Genomic DNA, 6,164 nt, shown 5'->3' on the forward strand with positions numbered 1-6,164 from the left:
TGCAGAAGGCAAAAATCTTGTTCAGTTCACTCTTTAGAAAACAGTAATGAGTCAAGCAATTGCAGGGTAGTAGGGATTTTCAGCAATGAGGATGCTAATATGAAAGATAGGATCGGGAATACTCAAGGGGTTATCCATACTGCTAAGGGAAATGGATATTATGACAGGACTGTTGTACTCTTTGCCTTCCTGCTATGAAAGAGTGAAAACCATCTCTACAGTGTAACTCAGTTTTATATTACTTTAAGAGCAGAAAACAAAACAAAACAAAACAAACAAACAAAAAAACTAGGCATGCTTTATACAGAGAGATATTTAAGAGTAGGCAGGAATTTCATCTTGAGGGGAGCTTTTAGGGATAATTAAATCAGCTCTGACATAACGTAGGTGAATGGCCTAGGCAGAGAATTAGAAAAATGTATCCCATGTTCAGCAGCTTGATGACAAAATATCCAAAGACCAAGCAGGCTTAATTGCTTGCTTTTTCCATGTTAAAAAATCTGCCAAAGGTAAAGGCTAAGAAACATTAAATTATTTGTCCAAAATGTTCACAGACTTGATGGCAACACAGGCACAATTTCTGATATGTAATCTACAAGAAAAATATTGTAGGCAAAATAATTCTCTTGGGTAGTGATCACAATGGCTCAAGCTTGCCTTGATCAAAGCTAGGATCTTACTGCAGAATCAGAAGTGAGAGTCTCATATTTAAAAGATTTGAAGACCAAGACATTAAAAGTTAGATTGGTTATCTACAGCAATAGATTATACATATCCTGGAATGAAAATAGGCTCTGCTATGACATCTGATCACTTCTGGGTTTAATGAAAACCAAAGTAAGTGATCTTAGTCTTTCCCATGAAGTGGGTGCATTTGATCACGACTGAAATCAATTGAAATAAAAAAGTATAATACATATGATTGAAACTGCAAGGCAGATAATTTTGGCAGAATTTTGTGCCAAGTTATGGACTGTTTGCTGATGGATGGCATTGTACATAGTCAATTCACTTAGATAAGATCTAAATCTTTTTTTCTAGAGAAGTGCAAAGTCACCAGGTGTTTCCAATTGTTGCTTTTAAAACAGTTCATCAAACATCTTCTGGAAGTATTCAGAGTAACTTTTCATGTGGCAGCATTCCCTGTGAGATAGTGCTTAAGATTTTGCTGCCCTCGAGCTGCTTCCCTCATCCTCAGTGCCCTCTTGGCACTTACCAACCTCTTGCTAGTACTCTGGTCTAAATTGCATTAAATTGGTATAATCTTGCTTAAAAGAACGCAAACGCTTATGAGGAGTTTGGGGGTTTGTGTATGTGTGCTAAATAGATGATTTCCCAAACCTTTAAAGCAGGCCCACGCATATAGTAGAATGGATGGAAAAAGAAGAATAACTTTTGGCAGGATGTAAATCACTTAAACTAGCTCTGCCACCAAAGGATTCATTATGTGAAAAAGAATATTTGTAACACTGCTCACAAATAGATTAACATTTTCCAGGCTTGCACAAAAAATATGTCTTTTCCCATAGACTGATAGATTTTTATTGAATGTTCTGATTGTTCTATTTTATTACTACAAGCAGGAAACAAAGCCATAAGGACTTAGATTTAATTCTGTATCAGATACTGTTGCTGTCTTTCAAGTCCCTTTGCGAAACACAGTTTTTAATTAATAGGTTATAGACCTGCTCACACTCATGAGACTCCATTAAATGCAGCTTGATGGCATGTAATGCTCACTGAATTCCAGCACAAAATTTGTTTGTAAATGTACGGTCTTCAAACAGGCTTCACGTCCAATCAAATTCAATGAAAAAAATTAATGAAGCTTGTCAGTTTGTCTAATAGAGAGTACTACCACTTTGTACAGTGCTGGAAAGAACAGAAACTTTGTACCTGTCTCTTTGTCAAATGTGGTGAGCACTGAAGCCCAAACTGAACCATAGAGTAGAAACAATTGCTTTCTAATTGATCTAATTGTGTTGAACTCTTAAATGGAGAAAGTAGTGGATAATATATATGAGGAAAATGGAAAATTGGGAATGCAGCTGTAAAGTAAGAGAGGGAGGGAAGAAAGTTGTTTGCATTTTGGAGTAGAGATTTAAGAGGCAAAATGAAAGGAAATGACTGGTGGACATCTGCTGAGTCTATGAGTGATGAGTGTTAGCACACAATTACTGGTGATCAGAAATGGCAAGGCTGTTTTGTAAGAAATATCCTTCCATTCATAGTTGGGTCCTCCCATTCATTCTATACTGTATGAATTTGATCTTTTTGATGTTTAACTTCACCTCTGTGGATTTCACACCAATTTGAGCAAGGTAGCAATTTGTTCATTTCAGTGTACCTATTGTAGGATCCCTGATGATTCTATAAATCTAAGAATCTGGGTTTTGTTTGTTTCTTTGTATTTATTTCTCTAACCCAACCTGGTGCTATCTAGTGCTCTTTGTCAAACCTGCCTTGTATTCTTTTTTGGTTGCTTGGTTTGTGAAGAGATATGAGGTTGTTTTAGGGAGTTCTGACCATAGTAAAATGAATTTCTTTTGTAGCGTTGACTATAATAGCTAGAAAGTTGAGGTTGGTGAAATCCATGGGCACTCTAATAGAAAAGAGGTTGATAATAAATTAGCAAGGAAAATCACTATGGTATTCTGAGGTTTTAAGACAGATGCAGAAGAAATCATCCTTGTACAACACAGATGTCCTACTATATAAAACTTGTCAAACTCTGAACACAACATTTTTCTCCGATTATTACTCCTTCAGAAATGGTTGCTGATGTTGCACAGGAACTGGAAAAGCTATCATGGAGGGAGTTTGTGTAGTATGAAGCATATTTGTAGTATGTCTGGCTTTAAAATCTGAATGTGAGCATGTTCTTTTAGGCGAGACCTTAATGGTATGATGTATAGGGTATATTCAAAATGATGGAAGAAGTTCTTGAAGCATAGTTTGTTTCAGAGAGGAAAGAAAACAAAGTTCTTTGTGTGGAAAGATAAATTCTGAGTATACTACTTTTATTCGAACTGTAGTTGTGTCTGACATGTCTTTCTGAGTTTTCGTGTTCATCATTACGGAGACATGGGTAGAAAGTTCTAGGGAGCAGGGATGAAACTAAGAGAACTGGTGGTGCAACTTTTTGTTGAGGTTGTCTGAGAAGGCATTTAATAGTGTTTCTGAGAATAAAGGCAAAGCAGCAAATGCCTTTTTTTCCCTTGAATTTTTGTTGTTGTTCTGACTGCCAGAAAATCAACTGCTTGTCTTGCTCATGCAATCTTGAATAACATACAATTTCTGAAGCTCTTCCTGAATTTAAGGATTCTTGTTGTTTTCAGTGAGATTTAGAATACAATGCAAATGGAGATTATGAATTTCTCTACATGAAAATGAGGTCAGATTTTGGACTTTCCAAAGTGTAATTTCCAAAGCTATTTAATTTAGCTCTTGACAAGATGATGAATGCTTCAAAGCAGGAAATATTATTTTGGGGAAAGGGGTTACTGGTATGCAGACAAGAAAGCAGACTAAAATCTTTTTACCATATGGGTTCCAAGGGTGTAGGTGGCAGACGCATCATGAGAGCTAGCAAGTCATCTTATTTCTTTTCTTCCTTTCCTAACAATATCTGACTGCAAAGAGCAGAGCATCTGAGAAAGGGGCCACAAGTACAGTAGAAACTCCCCCACACCCAGCCTGTGTAAACATCAGAAAACGTGCCAGAGATGCAAGAGGGAGGGGAGGGGCAAAACAGAGAGTTCCTCACCAGTTTTCCTCCTTCTATCATTCTCCACTCTTCAGAGGAAAAAGAAAATTTACTAGATGTGAGACAAAGAATGGGAAGATTGTTGGTAAACAGGGAAGGAAGAGAAGTTATTGGGGGGGGAAGGGGGGATGCAGAAAGAGAGAGAGAAAGTGAACAGGAAAAAGGAGCAACAGAAATATGGATATTTGTTACACTGTGGCAGGGCCCGGAGGTCCCATTTTGTATTTGTTTATCTGTCTGCTAGCCATTATTTCAAGCAACACAAAAATGTAGCCATTACCCCAGGAGTGTAAAAATAAACCTGAAAAGAAATAGGAGAATCAGATTTATTGTCAGAACTCTGAAAATGCTTGTAGCAACAATATATGTTTTAAGGGATGGGTATCGTAAAAGAGGACTGTACTGCTTCTTAGGGAAACCTGCTTCAATTCAACGACATCCAAGTCCTGTAAGACATCTTTAAACCCAACCAAAAGTTAGGGAAGTAAGTTGTCCTGACTAAAAATAACCTTCCGCGTGTTAGATCGCACAAGAATTCTTCTAGTGTCTGGGGACCCAACCAAACAAAATCTGATTGCAGAACTGTCATATATCAGACGTCATAAGCTACTACCTATCTAATAGAAATAGAGTAGGGGAAGTGTTTGACCACTGCAGGACATACCAGCACAATGAAGTCAAAGCCATACAGTCAAAGCCATACAGTATCTTTAGAATCACAGTGCCCTGGTGCTGCTCAGGCCTTAGTTGTGCTATAGTGGCCCTGTATCAGGAAGATGGCCCAGTACCTCCCAGTCTGGTAGTGTTACTGTTTCCACAGCACTAAGTTGTGGAACACAGGGGCTTGGAGGCAAATCCCACCTGGGGAAAGCTCTTGGCACAATTTTCTACATGCTGTACAAACACACTATTTTCAGTTAAAGGAAATGTAAATTCTCAGCTTTTTAGCTGTGTTCCAATATGCTTGTTTCTAGTGCATAAATGGCCCCCAAAAAGCAAAACCTCAAAATTTTTTTTCTGGTTTTGTTGTCCTAAAAGCAGATTTGCCACCCAGTGTGCAATAAATCACTCACAACAAACTCAGGAAAGGCATTGCTTATTTATTTCAGGATTGCAAACCTGGGTGCCCGGTGAGTTCCCACAGATCACACACAAGCACAAAATATCTGCATAATCTCTACATACAAAAGTTGCAAAGTTAATAAGTTTCCAGACTGTTCTCCTCATGATAATGGGCCGGAATATTTCATACAGCAATAGCATTGCTGACTACATACTTCCACGGCTACACATACTCAGGGGAAGTGTCTACACATGGGCTGGGATCTGTGTGAGATGTGGGGGTGATGACCTGTGACCTGATTGAGAGCTGTGGGTTAAAACTGAGGACTAGACAAATAAAGGACAACTGACGGTTGCAGTCTGCTACAGCCATCCGATCCAGGGGAGCTGTTGAGTAGGCATTCTCTCATCTGCTAAAGGAGGAATAACATCACAGGTCACATCCTGATGGAAGAATGAAAAATCTCAGATAAATGACTGGGAAAATAACACATAGGGCCGCAAGCTATGAAGGAGTCCACTGGAGTGGGTTGATGATAATATTCTGGTACACGTATTAATGAGACCAAGCAGAGGTGAAGTGCTACTGGATTTGCAGCTCATCAGTGAGGAGGAGAACAACGAAGAGAGTAAGAATGGATGCAGCATGGGCTACAACAAAAATGTCCAAAGGGAAAACCTGATCTGAAGGAAGATAGACTGAGATAAGGCAAGAGACAGGAATTTAAAGTTCAGGAAAGTGGAAGACTGGCTATAGAAAGACTAGAAGGATTGCAGTGATGTCACCAAGCAACAGGCTGTGATGTCACTGTGCGAGGCACTGTGACCTCAGCACCCTCACTGCTCAGCTTTGGGCGCAAGCAGAGCCTGGCCCAGTCAGTCTCGTGCCTGGACTCCTGCCGAGCGTGTGTTTGCGAGGCTTGGAGGTGGAGCGAGCATTTGTCTTGGGTGTTGGGCTGTGCTTTGGGCACTGCTGGCAGTGGCTTTTGGTGCCCATCCTTACAGCCATCACTTGCATTTCCCTGGTCTGCCTGGCTCAGGCTACCGGGGCCCCACGGGGTGCACGCGCAGCAGCAGAGGTGAGCTGGGTGGGGACACGTCCCCCAGGGTGGCAATGGAGCAAGCGCTGAGATATGGGGAGCTGCCAGGGCCAGGGGCCACAGCCTGAGGGCCCTGGGAGGGCATGGAGCATGGGCGGGCCCCAGTAGGGCCGGGAGGGTGTCCTGCCGAGGGACCTGGGTGTTTCTGTCCTCTGTCCCTGGGACACTGACTGACCGCGGCCTCTGTCTTTGCAGTGCACAACATTTACCCCTGTGGTGCTGCAGAAGAGGAGCAG

This window comes from Meleagris gallopavo, chromosome 1, assembly GCF_000146605.3.
Source record: "Meleagris gallopavo isolate NT-WF06-2002-E0010 breed Aviagen turkey brand Nicholas breeding stock chromosome 1, Turkey_5.1, whole genome shotgun sequence".
Classification (NCBI taxonomy): Eukaryota; Metazoa; Chordata; class Aves; order Galliformes; family Phasianidae; genus Meleagris; species Meleagris gallopavo.